Genomic DNA, 11656 nt, shown 5'->3' on the forward strand with positions numbered 1-11656 from the left:
GCCAGCGTAGCCCATAGTCTCCACGAGCTAACAAGAAAAAATAAAGCTTTTGAACACGGAGAGAACTGTTGGCATTGGTAGAGTGCATTAAATATTTCCACAAATACCTCTAGGGCCAGTGATTCCGCGTCAGGACAGATCACGGCTTCTGCAGTTCCGTAATCCGGAAGGACAATTGGCACGGTGGATCGAGCGACTACAAAGCTATGACTTTTCCATTGAGCATCGAAAACGTAGTACCCATGGAAATGCTGATGCAATGTCACGAAGACCATGTAGTTTGGAATGCAAGCACTGTTCAAAGGCCGAGGCTAAAGAAGACATTATAGATGTCCGGCTAATGACTTTAACATGTACAGAAGAATGGGACAAGGAACAGTTAAGAAAGTGTCAGCTAGAAGATACAGATCTGTCACATGTTATGCAAGGGCTCGAACGAAACGAAAGACCAAACAGAGAAGAGATGTCAGCAGAGAGTCCCATTGCGAAGTCATATTGGGCACAGTGGAACAGTTTAGAATTGATATCCGGTTGCTTGCATCGAGTATGGGAGAGTGAGGATGGTCAATGCAAGAAGAAGCTGATAGTTGTTCCCAGAAAGAGGATTCCTGACGTGCTCAGCGAGCTGCATAATGGTCCAAGCGGAGGTCATCTTGGAATCACGAAGACGCTCGAGAAGATTAAACAGATATTCTATTGGGTTGGTTGCCGTCCGTCGGTCACTGAGTGGATTGCGAACTGCGAGGTTTGCAGCAGAGCGAAAGGGCCCAAAACCCGAAATCATGGCCAGATGAAGCAATATAACTCAGGTGCGCCATTTGAAAGGATAGCTATGGATGTCGCAGGTCCATTTCCTACTAGCAACTGCGGAAACAAATATGTACTGGTGGTTATGGATTATTTCAGCAAATGGCCAGAGGTATACCCAATCCCATATCAAGAAGCGGAAACAGTAGCAGAAGTGTTTATAAACAATTGGGTTGCAAGGTATGGTGTACCAATGGAGTTACATTCTGACCAAGGCAGGAATTTCGAATCAGCTGTGTTCCGGGAAATGTGTAAATCATTGGGAATTCGAAAAACACGGACAACTGCATTGCATCCTCAGTCCCATGGTATGGTGGAACGATTCAATAGAACATTGTAGGAGCATTTAAGGAAAGTAGTAGACAAGTACCATAAGGAGTGGGATACACATATATCATTATTCTTGATGGCTTACCGATCGGCAGTGCATGAGACAACGGGCCAAACTCCCGCAAAGGTAATTTTTGGCAATGAGCTTCGACTGCCAGCTGATTTGAAGTTTGGGATAGATGCCGATGCAGAGAGAAATGTAAAGAAATCCACTGGTGTCTTGGAAGAAGAGCTGAGAGAGATACACGATCTTGTAAGGCAACGATCAAAGATTATGAGTGACAAGATGAAAGCGAGGTACGATAAAGCAATTGATTCGGAAGGGTTTCAGGAAGGAGATTTGGTGCTGTTATACAACCCACAACGAAAAAAAGTTTTGTCCCCGAAATTGCAGTGTAATTGGGAAGGCTCATACAAAGTTGTAAAACAGATCAACGATGTAGTGTACCGCATACAAACCATTGGCAAACCACGAGCCAAAATGAAAGTGGTTAATTTGGAAAGGCTGGCACCGTTTAGGTCGAGAGATTTGTCTGATCGGGACGATCAGACTTAGGTGGAGGGCAGTGTTACGAATATTAACAACACTAAGGGGTACTGTCATCTCTAAGCCGATGCTGAGAGTGACTTGTATGCACATCCATAAATCAATAATTATGTATCTACATAAACGAATCAATCATTATGTCTACACATATGTACGTACACGCAGCGGCGAAGAGATGCACAAACACATGCAGATATCTTATCTAAGATGCTCCCATGGTTCAATTATGTACAGGTTGGCTCATCTCATCAGCTGATTTTATTTATGTCATTGCATGGTCGGAGGGATTGTCAAACGGAGATGGCAAACTCAAAACGAAACCAACACATTGGCAACATTTTACCTACACATACAAAAACTGCTAAGTTTTATGTTTGCTTTACAGATGAGCCAACCTGTATATAGTTGAACCATGGATGCTCCCAAAGGTATGCAATTGTAATTGGGGAAGTGTCGCTCACAAATACACGCGCATATGAGAAGCTATACACGTGCATCTGTAGTTATAATTATATGGCAGAAACTAAGTAAATTCTGGAAGCGCCTAGAAGATGCAACGAGGAAATCACAGAGTATAAAAGCACCAACAGTAGAGGCGCGAGAGTCAGTTTCGATTAAGCACGCTATCTGTCGAGCAATAGAAAAGTATTTGAAAGTACTTGAATAAAGGCTATTTTGCATTATTAAATATTGGAGTCATTTATTCAACAGTTTAGTGATTCGAACTTAGCAGAAGGTTGCAAATAGGAGGATTTGCAGTAAATTCGTTACAATATGGTAGGTGTAACACGCATTTTACAAAGTTTTTTTCTAAAGTTATATTTTGCGTCAATAAACCAATCCAATTACCATGTCTCATCCCTTTTTTCGTATTTGGTATAGAATTATGGCATTTTTTTCATTTTTCGTCATTTTCGATATCGAAAAAGTGGGCGTGGTCATAGTCAGATTTCGGCCATTTTTTATACCAATACAAAGTGAGTTCAAATAAGTACGTGAACTGAGTTTAGTAAAGATATATCGATTTTTGCTCAAGTTATCGTGTTAACGGCCGAGCGGAAGGACAGACGGTCGACTGTGTATAAAAACTGGGCGTGGCTTCAACCCATTTCGCCCTTTTTCACAGAAATAAGTTATCGTCCTAGAATCTAAGCCCCTACCAAATTTCACAAGGATTGGTAAATTTTTGTTCGACTTATCGCATTAAAAGTATCCTAGAAAAATTAAATGAAAAAGGGCGGAGCCACGCCCATTTTGAAATTTTCTTTTATTTTTGTATTTTGTTGCACCATATCATTACTGGAGTTGAATGTTGACATAATTTACTTATGTACTGTAAAGATATTACATTTTTTGTTAAAATTTGACTTTAAAAACATTTTTTTTTAAGTGGGCGTGGTCGTTCTCCGATTTTGCTAATTTTTATTAAGCATACATATAGTAATAGGAGCAACGTTCCTGCCAAATTTCATCATGATACCTTCAACGACTGCCAAATTACAGCTTGCAAAATTTTTAAATGACCTTCTTTTAAAAGTGGGCGGTTCACGCCCATTGTCCAAAATTTTACTAATTTTCTATTCTGCGTCATAAGTTCAACTCACATACCAAGTTTCATCGCTTTATCCGTCTTTGGTAATGCATTATCGCACTTTTTCGGTTTTTCGATATCGAAAGTGGGCGTGGTTATAGTCCGATATCGTTCATTTTAAATAGCGATCTGAGATGAGTGCTCAGAAACATACATACCAAATTTCATCAAAATACCTCAAAATTTACTGAAGTTATCGTGTTAACGGACGGACATGGCTCAATAAAATTTTTTTTCGATCTTGATGATTTTGATATATGGAAGTCTTATATCTATCTCGAGTCCTTTATACCTGTACAACCAACCGTTATCCAATCAAAGTTAATATACTCTGTGAGCTCTGCTCAACTGAGTATAAAAATATACTTCACTATATTTATGCATATCGCCCAATAATTCAGATTTTAAATCAGATGCAAACAGGTTTTTGGTATTCTTTTCAGCTGTTCGCAGCCCTGAACTACTGTTATCAGCTTGTTGCTAATTCTGTTTTCGGTATGTTGTACATGCAATATACAAGTTTGTTTTCCGCTTTGTTTATATTGTGACATGCGCTCTGGAAATTCATACATATATCAGAGACGAATTTAGTTACACGTTCTCTGCATATATGTTTATTATTTATGTTTTTCTTATGCATCTTTCTCCCGTATATCGCTCTTGTTATTATCCTCCTGTCTTTTCGTCTTCGTTTTCTTCATATTTTGTACGCTTTTCTCTTCTCAATGTGTGTTTATTGCTTTTTGTTTTGGTATACTGCCACCAATTTGTATTGCTCTATGAGTCCACTCCTATACATTCTACCAGCAGAAATGCAAAAACTGTACCTGCGATAGCACGACCGACCGATTACTACCACTGTTATTACGAAAAATGCGGAACAACACTAAGCATTGCGCCGTACTGCTCGTTTGTTGGGGTTGTCCGATTATATAGTTTAGTTTGTACCGTAGTATTGTTGTTGACCTCGGTTATTTACACATTTTTACACGCACACGCACATACAGCACTCGAAAGGAATACCGGAAAATAAAAACCTATCGTCAAGTGCAAAAGTTATGTGGCGAATGTTATTGTGGGTGGATTGACAATGAGACGAGTGTTACACGGTGAAACCCTTGGGTGAAACAATGCTGGATCACGATATTTATTAAACGTTTAAAATATTTATGGATCAGAATCACATGATAATGGCTCTATAAAGTCTATCAACAATCTATCTTTAATTTTTGTTGCGCGCCAAATAAAAATATTTAGTTAAAACTCGCACTTCATGATGATTCTATATAACGTTTTATATGCACATGTATTTAAGAATATGCCCAGTAGAAAATATCTCGAGCGCTCCCTTGATGAACAGGAATAGACACTTGCGAGTATACTGCCGAAGCAGAAACATCGCTTTTGTTGAAGATGCCCGCGTAATTATACATATTCGTTTTCATGTGTATGTGTTTGGCTAAAAAAATGTGAATTGTGTGACTTAAGAAATTGTGTTTTGTCTGTTAAATAAACTTTCGTTTATAAAAATAAAAATTTGAAAAATGTGCAATATAAAAGTTGAATTTACCTAAATCATCATAGTCGTATAACTAAGATAAAAAATGGAAAATGTCGCCATATTTATTTATTTATTTAAGCCAATCAGCATACAAATCTTATAGGCTATTTAGACACATATATATATATATTAAACAATAATTCTAATTCTAACACTTCAACTACTTTATTTATAAAGAGTTGTTAAAGAACTTAAAAAGCGATCTTTCGAACCTGAAAAATCTGCCTCGATAAATCTAGCAATTCTGTTGAACTCAATTAAAACTCTAGTAATTGGAGCATTTTTCACATAAAGAGCTTTAGAAATACCAACATGGAAGAACTCCGAGCTACGCAGAGCTCTAGCTGGAATGTTTATTAGAATCCTTTCAAGGAGCACGGGACAATCAACAACTCCCCGAAACAAATCAAAAATGAATGACAGCGACAAAATTGTTCTCCTGCTCTGCATTGATTTTAAACTAATCAATAAGCATCGCGCTTCATAACTCGGAATAGGCTCCGAGAAACGTAAGTTGCGTAATGCAAATTTTAAAAATACCTTTTGGATGCGTTCAATTCTTACAATGTGGCAACTGTAGTATGGCGACCAAATGAAGCAGGCATACTCAAGCTTGGAACGCACAAAGCCGAAAATAACTGCTTAAGTGTATAAGGGTCGGCAAAATCCAAGCTATGACGCCTAACAAAGGCCAGCATGGCATACGATTTTGAAATGCAAAGGTTAATATGGCTTGCAAAAGTAAATTTCGAGTCGAAAATTACTCCTAAGTCCTTAATTTCACTTACCCCCGGCGTATTAGATATATGATATGAGGTATCAATGATATTCATACGTTTCGAAAAAGTAATATGAAAACACTTAATTATGTTGAGTGTTAGCCGATTATTTTTACACCAGTTACTTAATTTATCCAAATCTAATTGCATCAATTCGGAATCATGAAGGCTATTGATTATAGAATATATTTTAAGGTCATCCGCGTACAGCAGAAATCTTACTGTAGAAAAGCAAGAGCAAATGTCATTGATAAACAAGACAAAGAAAATTGGGCCCAGAATGCTTCCTTGTGGAACACCGGAAAATAGCCAAGTTAGACACAGTTGAGCGTCCCGGAAAAAAGCCATGCTGTTCTGGACATACAATATTCTTGACAAAGAAAAGTAGTTTCTCTTGAATAATGCATTCAAAGAGTTTTGCTGTGGCGGATAGTTTGGAAATTGGCCTATAATTGCTAACGTCATTTTTATTGCCACTCTTGAAAATAGGTGAGATCAGAGCTAATTTCCAAGCGTCAATAAAGGTACCCGACGATAAGGAATTGTTAAAAATTAACAAGAGTGGGTAAGCTAGGGTATCGCACAGTTTGAACACAATTACAGACAAACCATCAACATCGGTATTTGACGATATATAAGAACTGTACTTAAAACGTATTATCATTGTGTATGATATAATGGAGGAGCTACAAAACGGGAATTACCCAAAACGGTGCATGATATAACGGAACTATAAAAATCACATATATTACATTGATAAAAAATCACACATATATTATATTGGAAAAACATATATGTAATACTCCTATATTGCTAATAGAAAATGCTCGCAATGTGTTTTGAATTGGAAATCAAAACAAGACAGCTTATAAAATTTTTGTGGTTGTAGCAGCATAAGTGGGACAAGAAAAAATTTAAATTTAGGTACATTCGATTATTGAATACAAAAACAAAAACGTTTAAACTGCAATATATCGGCACTCTGATGTTTGGGAATGTACCTAGCATTTTATAGCAACATATATGGGAAAAAATGAAAAAGTTAATAAGAAATTAACTGAGTGACTAGTTATGGACAACATTTAATACAAAATATAATTACAATAAAATAAATGACTTTTGCCAAACAAATACATTAATCATATGAAATTGCCGGGGATTGCCGGTATCGCTTTAAATGTATGAAAACATTTATTTCAAGCAATTTTTAATTTTATAATTTATTTAATAATTTGGGAAAAATTTAAACAACGTGACATTAGGACGGACAAGGCGACAGCTGTTTCGATTATACCTTGTAGATCTCTTCAAAGCCTTTTCTCCCGGGAGTGGGAGTCGAACCCGCACTCCTACGATAGTTGAAATGGTTATAAACGCATTCAGCTACGTCATGCTTTAGTTGTTGTAAAGTTTTCCCAATTGCCTTCTTACGCATATATTATCTTTCACACATCACATAATTCGTATGTAAGAAGGCAATTGGGAAAAACTTTACAACAACTAAAGCATGACGTAGCTGAATGCGTTTATAACCATTTCAACTATCGTAGGAGTGCGGGTTCGACTCCCACTCCCGGGAGAAAAGGCTTTGAAGAGATCTACAAGGTATAATCGAAACAGCTGTCGCCTTGTCCGTCCTAATGTCACGTTGTTTAAATTTTTCCCAAATTATTAAATAAATTATAAAATACATTAATCATTTTACAAAAAATTAATAATAAAACAACAACAGAGGAATGCAAAATAAAGAAAACACATCAATTACAAAAACTTAACATCTGACAACTCATACTGTTTTTGATTACCCTGGTCATACGGGTGGATTGCTCGGCCATACAAAGTGGGAAAAAAAAGATATTAACTATTTAACTACAAATAAGAGCTGTAAAATTATGGAGACATGCTAATATATACATTGAAATCACGGATACAAACATACATATATTATTTGGAAACTCATACTGTTTTGATTACCCTGGCCATATGGGTGGACTGCCCGGCCATACAAATTGAAAACCAAAAAAAAGAAAGAACAGGAACAACAGGGGATCAACTATAGAGCAGCACATTAGCGTGTGATCTCCTATTATTTTTGCGGGAGCAGAATGCGATCATTGCTTTTTAAACTGTTATATGTGTTCCCTTTCTGTTTTTTTTTTTTGGAATAAAGTGGGATATTTGCGTCAAACATAATAAATCCATCGATAACTGTTTTTGAAAATAACTCTTTTTGATTTTCTCAAAATAAAAAGATTTGTCATTCTTAAATAGTCAGTGAAAGTGTTACGAGGTCTAATTTAAACGTTTCTAAAAAAGTAAACAAGTAAAATATAAAAATAAGAAATTACAATGTCCACAAAATTTGTTTCTAAGACGCATATAAGGCATATAATAAATTCAGTAGCGGAAATGCAACAGGCGAATAATATTGCCAAAACTAAGGAAGAAGTTGTTGTAAGAATTATTTTGATCATTATGTTTAATCTCCATTTTAATGCATATTTTTTTTATTTATTGCAGATTAAATTTTTAAATCAAAATTTGCAAACCGAAATTTGAAAGAAATCTTGTGTGAAATTTTCGACGAACGCTTTATTTTAAGCGTGAACTGGTAAACAGTAAAATAGTAAAAACAGTAAAATCGCAGATAGGCACTACAAGATATTTAGCTATCATTTGTTTGGTAGGTTTTTGGACTATATTTCTCCTTATGACTTTTATTTTGCATTGCAGAAGCCGTCAAAGACAAGTATCAAAACTATTCCGAGTTTGAGGATAAAGTCAAGGATGCCTTTAGAGAAGCAAAACTGAAATTTTACCGCAAAACTTATAAATTGAAAACTTTAAATTAAAAATATACTAATTGCAAACTTAAAGTAAATAAAAAAAACAAAAAAGGCTTAATTCTTTTTTTTTTATTATTTTTAGGGAACTATTTTTCTGTCTCACCCTAGTTTTGTACATTTTGATGCTATAGCGGCACCTTTTTTTGTTGTTTTTGATCATTTGGAGAGCGTTCTGAATTTGTTTTCTTATTATCATTGGGAGAGCACTCCTTTTTTGTATTTATGGATCATTTAGAGAGCGCTCTGGTTTTACGTTTCTTAACCGTTTAAAGAGCGCTCGCTCTCCTTGGACATGCAATGTTAAAAGGGAGCATGTTTTGTTTGACGTCTTGGACAGTGCGGGAGCACTCCCACGCTCCCTATTTAGCGACCCATAATCGCTCATAGTATGATCCCCTTTTCTACTGGGTGTATACTACTTAATTATGTATATATACCATATAACATAAACAAGTTAACTAATTTAAAAAAAACCTTGATAAACGTTTGCAAATGGTAGAACGATACTGATAAAATTAGGCAATTCACAAGGTCTCATATTCGGCGTATGTGGTGTGCTCCACTCAAATTTTATATTGGAACCCAAGGAAACAACTCAAACCGGGCAGAGCAACATAAAAAATATAGAAACAAAAATGTCTAAGGGAAGTCGTCCCTCGGCAGTGATTTGGCAAACACTCAGAGTGTAGCTCTGAGATGAAAAGGTTTTCATTGAAAACTCATCTACTTTGCAGATGCCGTACGGAATCGACGTCAAAGCATGTACATAGGTCCCCTCCCGCCAATTTGTAGGAAAAATTAAAAGGAGCACGATGCAAATTGGAAGAGAAGCTCGCCTAAATTCTCTTGGAGGTATGTCGCGCTTTGTATTTAATCCAAATCTGCGTGCACATTCATATCTATGTATGTATGTATAGAAAATGATGTACGCATATGCATTTATGTGCATATGCTAAAGTTATGTGTACACAATTTGGGAGCTCCTTTTAGCACAAGTTAATTTCAAAACGTATACCTTTGTACGTTCATATTTATTTATAAAAAAAACTGTTAAATTAATTAAATAAGAAGCATGATCTCACCTGAAACAGAAATTAGATATGTAACGTTGCTGGTAGTTTTATTATATTTTCACCTTTTGATTTAAGTAAACTTTTAACATGTAATAAAGTGAAATTATGTAGTTTGCTTTACTAATCGCAGTATTTTTGTTGGTACCATACTAATCCACAATGATACCAATATTTTAATTGAATTCACAAATTATACTAAACGCTGACCAAATAAATCAACATACAACCGTTTACGCTGGAATTAACTGAATATGTATTTTTTTAGTAAGCAAGCGAATCGGAGAATGTTTCGAAATTGTGTGGTCCATTTACATTTCCTTTTTGTTTATTTTCTACTCTACTCTTGTTGCATGGTTCCGTTGCTCAATTATATGGTTGGCTCATCTCATCAGCTGATTTTATTTATTTCATTGCATGGTCGAGGGGATTGTCAAAAGGAGATGGCAAACTCAAAATTGGCAACATTTTCTTACAACAAATTCTTCTTCTTATGATTTGCTTGGAACAAAATTGGGGAGTTGGCTACTTTTCAATATCAGATGGCTCCAGTGTCGCTCATTCTACCGTTCTCCATAAAAATACGTGCAATCTCCTCATAATGCATAAGCTTGTGTTAAACTCATCTATATGAAAAACTGCTTATGTGTCGGAGCTATGAAGCGTGCTCCAGATACGGATAGAAATTTAACATGCAAATGCAACAACAGTGTGCTTCATATGGATCAATTTTTGTTGTATTTGCATATTAAATTTTTATCCGTATCTGGATGACTGTTCATTGGAACGCGAGGTTAGTTTTCTGTTACCCAGCACTAAAGGCCGCGGCACAATGACATTTTTCATGTAGATGTATTTACCACAAGTTTATGCATTCCAATAAAATCGTCACAATCAACCAAGATGTTGCGTTTGTAAATATGAAGGAACTTCACATTGCCAGTTTATTTCGCCTTGTCCATTCACACACAAAATTTCGCAAAGCACTGTTATGAACATTCTCCCTATACAACAAAAATACTTGCTAACATCTTTTGTGTCGATCTAACAAAAGGCGGTGTGTATAAAATGTAGCTGCGCAGCAATTCCACACTTTTGTTTGGGGCTTAAAGGCCAATTAATGGTGACTTATAACCATATAACCATAACCAGATAAAACAGCTGATCGAACCTACCTTATGGAAATCAATTTAACGGATAATGATGCCATACCATAACGCTAACGCCATAACCATATCATAGCCAACCAATTGGTTTTTGGTTTCTCGCCATATCCATAACCTAAAAATATTTAAGTTGGTGAATTTAATAACTTTTTGTAGATTATATTCATTGTTTTGAATACGTTATGACTAAGAGACTTATTTTTTGTGGAATATGTTTGTAATTTTTTGCGTTTTCTTCATGTTTATGAAATTTTCACGATTTTTAGGCTAAGGCACCATTAATCGATCACATTGGAGATGGTTAAGCTGGAGTCATTGGTGCCGTTTGTCGTATCGCTGTAGTCGTATCCCTAACGTTATAAGCTGTTTATCGTTACGACGGTAACCAAAACCCAATTGGTTGGCTACGATACGGTTACGACCTTAGCGGCACCAATAATCGATTGCATTGATTCTCATAAGGTTGGTCGAATCAGCTGTTATAAGGTTACCGATACGGTTACCGATAAAGTTCCAATGTCTGCAGCTTAACATAGTTTAATTAGCCCTTTAAGTATAAAACAGTACAATGAAACAAACCGACGAGCAAAAATATAAATTTCTTCACAAATACCAGCCTTTTTAATCGATCAGACTGCTTACATATGGCAACCCTTTTTTGTAAACATAGCTCATTGGCAGTAGTGATGGACGATATGGCGATTTTGAGCTATCAGTGAAAATAGATATGGCTATTTTTGAATATCGGCTATTTTTTATAGCTATAGCGATCGCTTTATTTCAACAAGCGATTCCATACAGAAGAGCGATTTTGAGCTATCAGTGGATATAGGTATGGCTATTTTTTTACAGCTATGGCGATCGCTTTAATTTATCTTTAATAAGCGAATCTGCAATTATTTGTATACTTGTATATAAAAAATGAATTTTTAAGTCTTTTTACCAGAGTAGATTGAATG

At 35.9% G+C, this 11656-nt stretch overlaps 1 protein-coding gene across 2 annotated transcripts in view; it reads right to left on the reverse strand.

Moving 5' to 3' along the window:
- LOC137250659 (uncharacterized) overlaps window positions 1-9857 on the reverse strand; it is a 71160-nt gene extending 61303 nt beyond the window's left edge. The window contains exon 1 of one of the 2 annotated variants that reach the window (XM_067783846.1): window positions 9544-9857. The gene's annotated coding sequence lies outside the window, so the exon portion shown is untranslated. Of the gene's footprint in view, window positions 1-3567; window positions 4179-9543 lie in introns of those variants that run through there. The other variant, XM_067783851.1, reaches the window with a different exon arrangement.
- Between the last annotated feature and the right edge of the window lie 1799 nt (window positions 9858-11656).

This window comes from Eurosta solidaginis, chromosome 4, assembly GCF_040869045.1.
Source record: "Eurosta solidaginis isolate ZX-2024a chromosome 4, ASM4086904v1, whole genome shotgun sequence".
NCBI classification, from domain to species: Eukaryota; Metazoa; Arthropoda; class Insecta; order Diptera; family Tephritidae; genus Eurosta; species Eurosta solidaginis.